The 14,858-nt window shown below is 43.2% G+C and overlaps 1 protein-coding gene across 7 annotated transcripts in view; it reads left to right on the top strand.

The window, feature by feature from the left end:
* The window catches only part of CCND2 (cyclin D2), a 648,494-nt gene that overhangs the window by 603,612 nt on the left and 30,024 nt on the right, over nt 1-14,858 (top strand). The window lies entirely within an intron of this gene.

Genomic DNA, 14,858 nt, shown 5'->3' with positions numbered 1-14,858 from the left:
CGCCTTCATTGTCACCGTCTTAAAGGAGTACTCCGGTGGAAAACATCTTTTTTATTATTATTTTTTTTTTCAATCAACTGGTGCCAGAAAGTTAAACAGATTTGTAAATGACTTCTATTAAAAAATCTTTACCCTTCCAGTACTGTTTAGCAGCTGTATGCTACAGAGGAAATTCTTTTCTTTTTGAATTTCTTTTTTTGCCTTGTCCACATTGCTCTCTGATGGCCCGTATCAGGAACTGTCCAGAGCAGGAGAAAATCTCCATAGCAACCCTATGCTGCTCTGGACAGTTCCTGATACGGACAGAGGTGTCAGCAGAGAGCACTGTGGACAAGACAAAAAAGAAATTCAAAAAGAAAAGAATTTCCTCTGTAGCATACAGCTGCTAAAAAATACTGGAAGGGTAAAGATTTTTTTTTTATAGAAGTCATTTACAAATCTGTTTAACTTTCTGGCACCAGTTGATTTAAAACAAAAAAAAACGTTTTCCACCGGGGTACCCCTTTAATCATGTCATAAAGGGACATGGATTGGTCGCCTAGATGCAGCTGAGATGTAACAAAAGATTGCACCATCGTGCAACTTTATCGCAAATCTATCTAGTTTTAAAATTGTTAGCGTCCGCAACGTTCCGCTACTCAACTAGTTTTGCAGATAGAACTGCTGTTTAAAGGGGCACTCCGTTGCCCCAGCGGTCGGAACATTTTGTTCTGAACACTTGGGGTAAGGGGTCATGACAGCACGGCCACGCCCCTCGTGATGTCATGCCACACCCCCTCAATGCAATTCTATGGGAGGGGGGCGTGGCGGCCGCCACGCCCCCTCCCATAGGCTTGCATTGAAGGGGCGTGGTGTGACATCACAAGGGGGCGTGGCTGTAAAGTGGACCGCCAGCCCCAGTGTTCTAAATGAACGCTGGGTGCTGCACAGAGATCGCAGGGTCCCAGACCCCAGCGATCAGACATACTATCCCCTATCCTTTGTATAAGGGATAAGATGTCTAGGGGCGGAGTACCCCTTTAACTTTAACAGTCCATTAGACAACCGCACTGGTTTCTGATAAAACTGCATGACGGTGCATAACAGCATGAAAGTCCTTATTGTGGTTGTAAGTCCCAACCACAGCTCTAATGATTTGAACTAACAGCACCATTGATCTATATGGTGCGGTCAATTCGGGACAGGATTTGGGACCCTAGTAACAAACCTGTGTAAATTTAGCCTTTGGGCAGATGTTGAAATTTGCGTCGTCATGCAGTTTTATTAGAAATCCGCAACCTTGTTGAATTGACTATTATTGGTTGCACAGCTAAACAGCAGTTCCATCTGCCAATCTAGTTTAGCAGCAAAGTGTGGTGTACAGTAACAAGTTGAAAACCGGGCTAATAAGCTGTAAAGTTGCACAATGGCGCAATGTTCTGCTGCCACTAGGTGGCCTTCGTGCACCCGCATTATGCTTGTATGCCCTTTTCAGAACCGTTTTAGAACTGAGTGCTAACGGCTGCTAAACAGCAGTTCCGTCCGCCAAACTAGTTAAGCAGCAAAATGTTGTGGAGAGTAATAAGTTGAAAACCGGGTCAGTTGGGGAAAAGTTGCATGATGCCGCAATGTTCTGCCGCAACTAGGAGGCCGCCGTGCACCCGCATTACACTTGTGTGCCCATTTTTAGAGCCGTGTTGGAATGGACCAAGCAGCTGTGTGATCATCACGACTAGAACTGATTTTTAGACCGCGGGGATAGTCGTTTCAATTGAACGACTGCAAGCGTAGGTCTTAAAATCCGAGCAGGGGGCTTAGTTGGTTGTTTTGGTTCAATTTTCAGTCCCAGGAACTAGAGTCCTCCAACCCCGGTTCCAGAGGTGGCCTATGAATTTCAAGGAGTGCCATTCAGCTTTATGGGAGCCATTCAGGTCGTCCGTGCACCACATGGATGGCCATTGATATGAATGGCTGCCGTGTAATACCATACTCCTCCAGCAGTGGCTGCTGCATTCAAATCCTTCATCCGCCTGCGGTTTCATCCAACAAGCTCAGCTATATGCCGGTGCTGGACCTCGCTCATGGGAATAGGGGAGCATGGGTCGTCGAAAATATTAGAATATTAGTGTGTATATGTGCGCCCACGTATTGACTTACTGCAAGGAGAAAACGATGAAAGGCATAGCAGATAAATGAGCTTAAGGAAACTTTATGAGAATGGTTAGGCGTGGCAGAGAGCGCATACTTCTGTACCACACCTAGAGTTCTTATCCACATATGAAACTGAGGTTTGCAATTCCTCATACTTAACCCTTATAGTGTGTGTGGATACAGGGGGAGATTTATCAAAATCTGTCCAGAGGAAAAGTTGCTGAGTTGCCCATAGCAACCAATCAGATCGCTTCTTTCATTTTTAACAAGGCCTCTGCAAAATGAAAGAAGCGATCTGATTGGTTGCTATGGGCAACTCAGCAATTTTTCCTCTGGACGGGTTTTGATAAATCACCCCACGGTGTTATCCCTGTAGACCAGTATGGTCAGAATCGCTTAGAGCAATGGCCTCCAAACTGTGGGCCTCCAGATGCTGCAAAACTACAACTCCCAGCATGCCCAGACAGCCGTTGGCTGTCTGGGCATGCAGGGAGTTGTAGTTTCGCAGCATCTGAAGGATCACAGTTTGGAGACCACTGACTTAAAGGAACTGTTCTTTTTCTTATCAATAGCACCACTCTTGTATGTTGGCTGTTTCTGGTATTGCAGCTTCACTTGAATGGAGTGCTCTTGTTTCTGGACACACTTGGTATCAGGATGGGGTGCGACGTGAGAAGGGTTTTGTCAAGTGACGCACAACTGTCTGTAATGTTGGAAAATCTCGTAGAGATGGGGTGGAACCCATGTTATGTATGTACACAGCGACCTCACCAGCAGAATAGTGAGTGCAGCTCTGGAGTATAATACAGGATATAACTCAGGATCAGTACAGGATAAGTAAAGTAATGTATGTACACAGTGACCTCACCAGCAGAATAGTGAGTACAGCTCTGGAGTATAATACCGGATATAACTCAGGATCAGTACAGGATAAGTAATGTAATGTATGTACACAGTGACCTAAACCAGCAGAATAGTGAGTACAGCTCTGGAGTATAATACAGGATATAACTCAGGATCAGTACAGGATAAGTAAAGTAATGTATGTACACAGTGACCTCCCCAGCAGAATAGTGAGTACAGCTCTGGAGTATAATACAGGATATAACTCAGGATCAGTACAGGATAAGTAATGTAATGTATGTACACAGTGACCCCACCAGCAGAATAGTGAGTACAGCTCTGGAGTATAATACGGGATATAACTCAGGATCAGTACAGGATAAGTAATGTAATGTATGTACACAGTGATCTCACCAGCAGAATAGTGAGTACAGCTCTGGAGTATAATACAGGATATAACTCAGGATCAGTACAGGATAAGTAATGTAATGTATGTACACAGTGATCTCACCAGCAGAATAGTGAGTACAGCTCTGGAGTATAATACAGGATATAACTCAGGATCAGTACAGGATAAGTAATGTAATGTATGTACACAGTGACCTAAACCAGCAGAATAGTGAGTACAGCTCTGGAGTATAATACAGGATATAACTCAGGATAAGTAATGTAATGTATGTACACAGTGGCCTCACCAGCAGAATAGTGAGTACAGCTCTGGAGTATAATACAGGATATAACTCAGGATCAGTACAGGATAAGTAATGTAATGTATGTACACAGTGGCCTCACCAGCAGAATAGTGAGTACAGCTCTGGAGTATAATACATGATATAACTCAGGATCAGTACAGGATAAGTAATGTATGTACACAGTGGCCTCACCAGCAGAATAGGGAGTACAGCTCTGGAGTATAATACAGGATATAACTCAGGATCAGTACAGGATAAGTAATGTAATGTATGTACACAGTGACCTCACCAGCAGAATAGTGAGTGCAGCTCTGGAGTATAATACAGGATATAACTCAGGATCAGTACAGGATAAGTAATGTAATGTATGTACACAGTGACCTCACCAGCAGAATAGTGAGTACAGCTCTGGAGTATAATACAGGATATAACTCAGGATCAGTACAGGATAAGTAATGTAATGTAGGCACACAGTGACCTCACCAGTAGAATAGTGAGTGCAGCTCTGAAGTTGAATTTGTAAATGGGTGGGCCTACCCTTTAAATATACAAAATTGTGCACAACTTCTATACCTCGAGTTAGATAATGGTCATGTATTCCTTTATATGGTAATCTGCTCACAAGGAACTTGAGTCTCTCGGGTGCATGAAGTGAGGCTGTAAAGACACGTTTGTGTGTGTAAAGTGCATGGTGAATGTTAAACTTTGGTTACAGGCAAAGTCTAGATATGAGGCCTGACAGGCCAGGTTCACAGAAACACAGACCACATTTGCATGTCTATAAGCAGCGGGGAGGATAGCGCACCACAAAGGCCTTTCAAAAATGTCATTTCAATAGACGGGGTGGGGTGCACTAGTTTTACACAATGAATTAATTATTTTATTATTTACGGAAACTTTCTGTAATTTCTCAAACAAAAATTTTTTTTTTATTCCTGTGATTAATATTATTTTTTATTTTATTTTTGAGTTTGTTATATATCTGTTTCTGGGTCACTCGGATGACAACCAATATGGCTCCTGTTAGCTCTTTCAGAAGCTCTCTCCCAACAAGGGATGCACCGAAGTTTCGGCTGCCGAAAATTATCGGCTGAAAAAGCCCTTCAGCCTTTTCCGCACAGGGGATTTCCTGCCGATAATCTTGGCGGGTGTGGCCTAAAATAGGGGCGTGGCTTTCAACTTATACCCTCTCCGGTGTAGGTGCAGAACCCCCCGGTCTCGTACGGCGGTGTGGTCCAGGCCCCCCCCTCTTCCCCAGGTGATGTGCGGCGGGGTCCAGGTTCCCCTGTGCCTCGTACCGCATGGTCCAGGCCACAAACCCCCCTGTCTTCCACAGGTCTCGTGCAGCACAATTTTGCCCCTCCATTACGGGCCCGCTGTCCCTCCTCCAAGCTGTGCCGAGGGCTGGGAGGAGGTGACTTAACCCTTACACAGCTGACCGCCGTGTGTATACGGCGCAACTGTGCGGCGGGTGTATGAAGCGAGCTCCGGAGCTGATCTCGCTCCATACTGGCTAATGCTGGACATCACTGACCCATGTGGTGTCCGCCATTAACCCTTTAGACACCGAGATCAAAGTTGATTGCGGCATCTAAAATGCCGAAAACAATCTGCGGTAGCTCAGTGGAGCAGTGGGGTCTCGATCAGCTGAGAGGACGGGCGGAGTTTTCCTACCTTTGTCCGTCCTGTGTGATCGGTGCTCCAATAATGCAGGTATCCTTAGCAGCCTGTAGTAATAGAGCGCCGATAACACTGATCAGTGCTGTGCTATGGGCTCCTATAGCATAGCATTGATCAGTGTCCAGAAGCAAAAAACTTACATCTGTATGCCTAAATGTTAAAAAAGATTTGCCTAATAATGTAAAAAAAAGCCCCTTCCCCTAAATAAAAGTTTAAATCACCCCACCCCCTTTTTCAAATAAAATAAAGTTAACAAAAATAAACATATTTGGTAACGCCGCGTGCATGTCCAAACTATTAATTAAAATATAATGTTAATGAAACCGCACGGTCAATGGCTTAAAAGTAAACAAAAATACCAACGGCCAGAATTGCGGATTTTTGTTCACTTAATGTAGCAGAAAAAAAATAAGTACAGGACAAGTAATGTATGTACATAGTGACCCCCACCAGCAGAATAGTGAGTACAGCTCTGAGGTATAATACAGGATATAACTCAGGATCAGTACAGGATAAGTAATGTAATGTATGTACACAGTGACCTCACCAGCAGAATAGTGAGTGCAGCTCTGGAGTATAATACAGGATATAACTCAGGATCATTACAGGATAAGTAATGTAATGTATGTACACAGTGACCTCACCAGCAGAATAGTGAGTGCAGCTCTGGAGTATAATACAGGATATAACTCAGGATCAGTACAGGATAAGTAATGTAATGTATGTACACAGTGACCCCACCAGCAGAATAGTGAGTGCAGCTCTGGAGTATAATACACGATATAACTCAGGATCAGTACAGGATAAGTAATGTAATGTATGTACATAGTGACCCCCACCAGCAGAATAGTGAGTACAGCTCTGAGGTATAATACAGGATATAACTCAGGATCAGTACAGGATAAGTAATGTAATGTATGTACACAGTGACCTCACCAGCAGAATAGTGAGTGCAGCTCTGGAGTATAATACACGATATAACTCAGGATCAGTACAGGATAAGTAATGTAATGTATGTACACAGTGACCCCACCAGCAGAATAGTGAGTACAGCTCTGGAGTATAATACAGGATATAACTCAGGATCAGTACAGGATAAGTAATGTAATGTATGTACACAGTGATCTCGCCAGCAGAATAGTGAGTACAGCTCTGGAGTATAATACAGGATATAACTCAGGATCAGTACAGGATAAGTAATGTAATGTATGTACACAGTGACCCCACCAGCAGAATAGTGAGTACAGCTCTGAAGTATAATACAGGATATAACTCAGGATCAGTACAGGATAAGTAATGTAATGTATGTACACAGTGACCCCACCAGCAGAATAGTGAGTACAGCTCTGGGGTATAATACAGGATATAACTAGGATCAGTACAGGATAAGTAATGTAATGTATGTACACAGTGACCTCACCAGCAGAATAGTGAGTGCAGCTCTGGAGTATAATAAAGGATATAACTCAGGATCAGTACAGGATAAGTAATGTATGTACATAGTGACCAGCAGAATAGTGAGTGCAGCTCTGGGGTATAATACCTCAATTAATGTATGTACACAGTGATTCCACAAGCATAGACCCTAGTACATGGCCTAAAAAGCTTCTTACTTGCATAAAATTGGTGTACCGGCCCTTTAAGACCACCTATCATAATGGAGGATTCGGGTTATGAAGTTGAAAGTCATTTTTATTTTGTTATCTCTTCCCTTCAATCTGCTTTTCATCCCCAATGCCAATATGGGATTATTAAGTTGTATTACCGCCTGGTAAAGGAATTGCCAAGAAGATTTATTCTGCCAAGCAGTATCTGGCCTCTGCTGCCTCGGGATCTCTTGGCAGGGATATTTTTGCGAAGTAATGAATGACACTTGATGGCTCGTATTAAGGGGTATTAAAATAACTCAACATGTCCTGTAACAAGCATGCAGTGACCGGCGGCTCAAGTTTATGGGAATTTTGGGGGATTTCTAAGGATGCACAAAAGACTGACAACCGGAACCTTCACAGTCCAAAGAAGTGCCACATTGTGTTGCCCGTTCTCAATGGAAAGCTCTATAGTGTGTAGTCTGTCTCTTTCAATATAATTAGGAATTATGGGGAAATCCAATACATTGTGAGTGGTAGTGGTCCTTGTGGTCACTTTGAGAAGAGGACAACTGTAGGACTGTGTAATGTCTAGGTGTGGCATATAACAAAAGGGGTACTCCCGTGGAAAACTTTATTTAATTTTTTTTTATATCAACTGGTGCCAGAAAGTTAAGCAGATTTGTAAATCACTTCTATTAAAAAATCTTAATCCTTCCAGTACTTTTTAGGGGCTGTATACTAAAGAGAAATACAAAAAAGAAATGCATTTCCTCTGATGTCATGACCACAGTGCTCTCTGCTGACCTCTGCTGTCCATTTTAGGAACTGTCCAGAGCAGCATATGTTTGCTATGGGGATTTTCTCCTGTTCTGGACAGTTCCTAAAATGGACAGCAGAGGTCTGCAGAGAGCACTGTGGTCATGACATCAGAGGAAATGCATTTCTTTTTTGAGAAAATGATTTCTCTTTAGTATACAGCCCCTAAAAAGTACTGGAAGGATTAAGATCTTTTAATAGAAGTGATTTACAAATCTGTTTAACTTTCTGGCACCAGTTGATTTAAAAAAAAAAAAATAAAAGGTTTCCATGGGAGTACCTCTTTAAAATCCCCATATGGCCAAGAAGGATGCCCTAAAAGTAAGTTACATACAGTATACAGGATATACAATATACAGGATTTTTTTTAAATTTTTTATGGAATTCCCACAAATCGTGAGAATTTAGCAGGAAGTATTCAGTTCCCCTGCAGTGCCACCACAGGCTGGATCAAGTATTACACCACCGGCCATGTATCACATGGACATTGTTGGTCCTCCAGGGATAGACCATCTTTTTGGCCACTCTTTATTCCAGCAAATTTATAAGGAACCTGCCTTCTATTAAAGGGGTACCGTTACTAGACATCTTATCCCCTATCCTTCGAATAGGGGATAAGATGTCTAGCAACGGCGTACCCCTTTAAAGGGGTACTCTGGTGGAAAACATTTTTTTTATCAACTGGCTCCAGTAAGTTAAACAGATTTGTAAATTACTTCTATTAAAAAATCTTAATCCTTCCAGTGCTTATTAGCTGCTGAATGCTACAGAGGAAATTATTTTCTTTTTGGAACACAGAGCTCTCTGCTGACATCTCTGTCCATTTTAAGAACTGAGTAGGAGAAAATCCCCATAGAAAACCTATGCTGCTCTGGACAGTTCCTAAAATGGACAGAGATGTCAGCAGAGAGCACTGTGTTCCAAAAAGAAAAGAATCTCCTCTGTAGTATTCAGCAGCTAATAAGTACTGGAAGGATTAAGATTTTTTAAAGAGAAGTCATTTACAAATCTGTTTAACTTTCTAGCATCAGTTGATTTAAAAAAAAAAAAAAGTTTTATACCGGAGTCCCCCTTTTAACTCAGAATGTCTATAGATATGCCCAGACATCCGGTGCACGGAGCGAACTTTACTCTGTGCCGGATGACTGGCGATGCGGGGCGGAGGCTTGTGATGTCACGGTCACGCCCCGCTAGTGATGTCATGGTCACGCCCCTTCAATGTAAGTCCGGCACTGCACCCGACCCTCTATACGAACGCTGATGCAGCAGGCAGATCGCGGGGGTCCCGCCGCTGGGGATCAGACATCTTATCCCCAATCCTTTGGATAGGGGATAAGATGTCTAGGAGCGGAGTACCCCTTTAAGGGAGAATAGGTAAAGTTGCTATGGCCTACAACCTCTTTTAGTCCAAAGACTGGTGTGGTCTGTCCATGGGGCGAAGGATCGGTTCTATCAGTTACTCGGTTCTATTAAAACCTTTATGAATGCGTCCGATTGATCGGATATCGTGAGCGAAGAACAAGCTGCCATTTTTGTCGTCTGATTTACTGTCAGCAAGTTATGTTTTTCCCACTTTATGGTTTTCGTGGTTTTCATAAAACAAATATGGACTGGGAGATTTGTCTTCTACTGGGAAATGTGCCGACTGGAAAGGAGGACTGCCTTCCAGGAGAATATCTACTGACAAGGCCTCTATTAAGGTAGTATTATGGGCACTGGGAGTATTAACCGGTTGAGTACCTGCGTGACGTCTGGTCGTGCCACTCAAAGAAAAATGGTCCAGTGACCCTTGGTTTGTGTACTAAATATGATCAGTGTCTCACTTGGTTCCTAGAACAGCGTCTCCTAGATGTCAGAGGGATGAAAAAAAAAAAAATGTAGATCACCAGACCAGGGTTCAAAAATACAAGACTTCAAAAATTCCTTAAAGGGGTTATCCAGGGATAGAAAAACAGAGCTAATTTCTTCCAAAAACAGCACCACCCTCGGGCTTGGGCTGTGTGTGGTATTACAGCTCAACTTCATTGAAGTGAATGGAGCTAAGTTGTAATACCACACACAACCTGAGGACAGGGGTGGTGCTGTTTTTAGAATCATGGATTTCCATTCCACATTTGAAAACCGTTCTACGCTACAGATCGGTATTAATGCGTCTACGTTTTGCGTGACTTATGAGTATTTTTTCTCCAGTCTCATCCGAATTAGTATCGGTGCTCTTTTTTTTTTTTAGAAGTAGTTCATTATGGGAGCTCACATTCTATGCAGGACTGCGTCTCAGTCTCGGAAAGCTCTTTGTTTCCAGGAATGGGGACGTGACATAACGCCACTCCTCCTTGTGACCTCAGGCCACGCCCCATCCATTCATGTCTGTGAGAGGGGGTGTCACTATGATGATGTCACTTAAATAAGATATGTGGTATATCTAGATAGTGACATTAAAGGGGTACTCCGGTGGAAAACTTTTTTTTTTTTTTTAATCAACTGGTGCCAGAAAGTTAAACAGATTTGTAAATGACTTTTATTAAAAAATCTTAATCCTTCCAGTACTTATTAGCTGCTGAATACTTCAGAGGAAATTCTTTTCTCTTTGGAACACAGAGCTCTCTGCTGACATCACGAGCACAGTGCTCTCTGCTGACACCTCTGTCCATTTTTAGAACTGTCCAGAGTAGGAGAAAATCCCCATAGAAAACATATGCTGCTCTGGACAGTTCCTAAAATAGACAGAGATGTCAGCAGAGAGCACTGTGCTCGTGATGTCAGCAGAGAGCTCTGTGTTCCAAAAAGAATTAAGTATTCAGCAGCTAATAAGTACTGGAAGGATTAAGATTTTTTAATAGGAGTAATTTAAAAATCTGTTTAACTTTCTGGCACCAGTTGATTTAAGAAAAAAAAAAGTTTTCCACCGGAGTACCCCTTTAACACCCGACCCCGCTGAGAAAAAAAAACGTTTACATTAGTCAGGCCTTTTCTTTTTCCTGGAATACAGTGAAATATCACATGTATAAACTGTTAACCAAAATCTGCATTCATGTCCGCTTTGTGCACCGTCATCATTTACCGGCTAGAGACTTTCTTTCTTTTTCACTATGTAAAGAGTTTCCCCTAAAAGAGAAAAAAAGTTCTCTTTCACCCAACTTTCCTATATCCCTAAACGGTAAGTCTTGTTTAGTCATGCGTTTTTATAACAAGGCTACGTAGCTGCGATGGGTGAAAGAGAATGGGTGCTATTGGCGGTCAACCAGACCCTCGTAACAAGAACATCACTGCTTAGGCTACGTCACATTTTGTCTTCCGTTTCCGTTAGAGTCCGTCTAATTTTTCTATGTGCAAAAACGTGGCCAACCGCGTTATTGTTTGTGCCAAAAAAAGAAAAACTGTTCTGTTTTTTGTGATCTTTTTACCCTTTTTCTTTTGCACTTTTCAGCTTTCTGTCAGTTGCGCAAATTTATCTAGTAACATGAACAATAGGAAAAATTTTGCGCAGCATCTGAGAAAACCACACACTTGTGCACAAGGTTTCACATGGCGCCAAAATTTAAGCTAATGATAAACTCCGCCCTCAGGGTACGTTCACACGAGCGGATTTTCGCAGCATATTTCCCTGCGGATCCGCTGGTGAAGGCCCCGCTCTATGCAGTCTTTACATGTGCCTGCTCGTAGCGGCAATACGAGCAGACACACTGCGATGTGCGAGTCACAGTATACCTGCACATCGCGGGAGCTCTCTGCCTAGCTCAGAGCATGTGCGAGTACGCCGCAGCGTGTCTTTTCGTTGCGGCATATTGCAGCGTAAAATACGCTGTAAATCTGCTCGTGTGAACGTATCCTTAGGGCGAATCTTATTTTGGGCTATCTTTAGGTTTACACTGGCTTTGTCATTATTCTTGTTGTGCGCCTCCAGGGGGCGTGGGCAGTAGATGTACTTGTTGGCGTGCTGAATTTAGCACGGAAATTATTTCTGCGCAAATGTATCCCAGTGACCAGCTTGCGTAGGCATGTGTATTTGCAATATCCAGGGGCCTACTTGGAAACCCACACACTTGCGCAGCAGGTTTTGCGTTGCGCAAAAATCTGCGCTAATGATAAACTCCACCTTCGTCCTACTATTATGGTTCATTTGGGGGGATTTTATGGGAAAATGCCTGGCGTCAGATGTAAATTATAGTGTAAGATGCTCTCCCCAGCACTTTACAGTCTCCTTAAAGTATACGAGACTTGAAGTTTTAATTTGACGCGTCTACTTAGTAGAAATTCAATCTTTGCATTGCAAACCACAAATAAATACTCGTCGACTGCCAGTTTTTGTGATCCGAGTAGCTCCAAAATATTCACATTTAACATGGGCAAAAGCCTGGAGTCGGTGTATTAAAATGCGAATAAAATAAGATGGCGTTATTTTTATTTTTATATCGTGATTTGCTGTAATCCAACATTTACTTGGACAGAACATCGTATTTCGGATAACCTGTAATTCCTCAAAATTTTTCATACTTTTCTTGGTCGCCCAGTAAGGCTGGCTTCACACCACGATTCTTCAATATGTCGCATATATGTACGCGTAATGGCAGCGTACAATGCTTTTGAGTTGCGGAAAATACACCACTACGTTCCGGGAACCACTTGAACATAATTTACTAATTGACTATGTTTGGTGATTAAAGTCAATATGGCGGCATTCCATATGGACAGGTTGCCAACATATACGTGTATATATATATATATATATATATATATATATATATATAACGTATTGCCGAATTATGATGTCAACAGAGCCTAATGCAGAATATTGACTAATCTGGCAGACACCTGATTAAAAGTATTTTACCGTACTTTGCAGCGATTAGAGCCAAACAACATTTAATAATTAAAGGGGTACTCCTGTGGAAAACTTAAAGGGGTACTCCGCTCCTGGCATCTTATCCCCTATCCAAAGGATAGGGTATAAGATGTTAGATCGCCGCGGTCCGGCTGCTGGGGACCCCGGGGATCACCGCTGCGGCACCCCCCTATCATTGCTCGCAGAGCGAGCTCGCTCTGCACGTAATGACAGGCGATACAGGGGCCGGAGCAGCGTGACGTCATGGCTCCGCCCCTCATGACATCACGGCCCGTCCCCTTAATGCAAGTCTATGGCAGGGGGCGTGACGACCGCCACGCCCCCTCCCATAGACTTGCATTGACGTGGGCGGCCGTGACATCACGAGGGGCGGAGCCATGACATAACGATGCTCCGGCCCCTGTATCGCCTGTCATTACGTGCATAGCGATCTCGCTCTGCGCAGTAATGATAGCGGGGTGCCACAGCAGCGATTCCCGGGGTCCCCAGCAGCGGGACCGCGGCGATCTAACATCTTATCCCCTATCATTTGGATAGGGGATAAGATGTCTAGGGGCGGAATACCCCTTTAAACAGATTTGTAAATCACTTCTGTTAAAAAAATCTTAATCCTTAGCATATGTTTGCTATGGGGATTTTCTCCTGCTCTGGACAGTTCCTAAAATGGACAGCAGAGGTCAACAGAGAGCACTGTGGTCATGACATCAGAGGAAATGCATTTCTTTTTTGGATTTCTCTTTAGTATACAGCCCCTGAAAAGTACTGGAAGGATTAAGATTTTTTTTATAGAAGTGATTTACAAATCTGTTTAACTTTCTGGCACCAGTTGATTTTAAAAAAAAGTTTTCCACGGGAGTACCCCTTTAAGACAACATAAAAATGGCCTTAGTATACAGCAAAGGTATAGAGTGACCCGGCACAAGCAGTAATAAGGCTGCGGTTTCAGTAATGAGGAGTAGAGATGAGCGAACTTACAGTAAATTCGATTTGTCACAAACTTCTCGGCTCGGCAGTTGATGGCTTTTCCTGCATAAATTAGTTCAGCTTTCAGGTGCTCCAGTGGGCTGGAAAAGGTGGATACAGTCCTAGGAGACTCTTTCCTAGGACTGTATCCACCTTTTCCAGCCCACCGGAGCACCTGAAAGCTGAACTAATTTACGCAGGAAAAGTCATCAACTGCCGAGCCGAGAAGTTTGTGACGAATCGAATTTACTGTAAGTTCGCTCATCTCTAATGAGGAGCTATGGTGGAGTGCATGTATAACCCCGTATGGGTGCCAGTACAGGAGGTGCAAAGTCCATCTGTAGAACGATGAATATGAAATCAAGAAAACAAGACTGCACTCACCAATGGCAACGGAGCTTTATTGCAGCATACCAGGTAACAAAAGCAGGTGGATGGAGGGAGGCGGGGGACGTACGTCCCCCGCCTCCCTCCATCCACCTGCTTTTGTTACCTGGTATGCTGCAATAAAGCTCCGTTGCCATTGGTGAGTGCAGTCTTGTTTTCTTGATTTCATAAAAATGGCCTTGTTGCCCATAGCAACCAATGAATATTTTTTTTGTTTACAAAAATAACGTGAAGGGGTTATATTTTGTTCTCAGGATAGTTGATGAGAATTCGATCTGATAGGCCTTGTTGCCCATAGTAACCAGGCTTTATTTTGATGTTTGAGAAGCTAAGAGCTGAGTTTTGATTGGTTGCTATGGGCAACAAGGCTGTTTTTAATTATTTTATAACCCCGTTTTTGTTTACCCAAGGTTAAATGTATCGCCTATCCAAAGTATACATGATAAGTATCTAACTGGTGGTGGTCTGACCTCGGATGCTGCTCCTTTCGCTTGCTATGGGAGTCCTGTACTCTCAATCAGCCCCATAGAGAGTGAATGGAGAGTATGGGACCATTGCTCTATTGACATGGGGGGACAGGGGACCCCCGTTCTCGTGACCGGGAGGCAGAGGCGTAACTTGTAGCTTCTGGGTCCTGATGCAAAATCTGCAATAGGGCCCCATTTGCCAATTATAATACTGGTTTCTTATGTGCTTTGGGGCCCTTATTGGCACCAGGGCCCCGGTTCGACCGCTACCTCTGCACCCCCTATAGCTTTGCCCCTGTTGGAGGGGTTTCTGACCAACTGAATTAAAATTCTTACCCGAGGATAAATGATTGGGATAACCACTTTAAACAGAACAGACCTTTCCATTTTAAAAAGTAGTCTTGTTGCCCATAGCAACCAAGTTGAAATTCAGCTCTTTAAAAAA

Source organism: Hyla sarda, chromosome 4 (assembly GCF_029499605.1).
Source record: "Hyla sarda isolate aHylSar1 chromosome 4, aHylSar1.hap1, whole genome shotgun sequence".
Lineage (NCBI taxonomy): Eukaryota > Metazoa > Chordata > Amphibia > Anura > Hylidae > Hyla > Hyla sarda.
The sequence above is the reverse complement of the archived record's forward strand: the minus strand, read 5'-3'. Positions and strand labels throughout refer to the sequence as shown.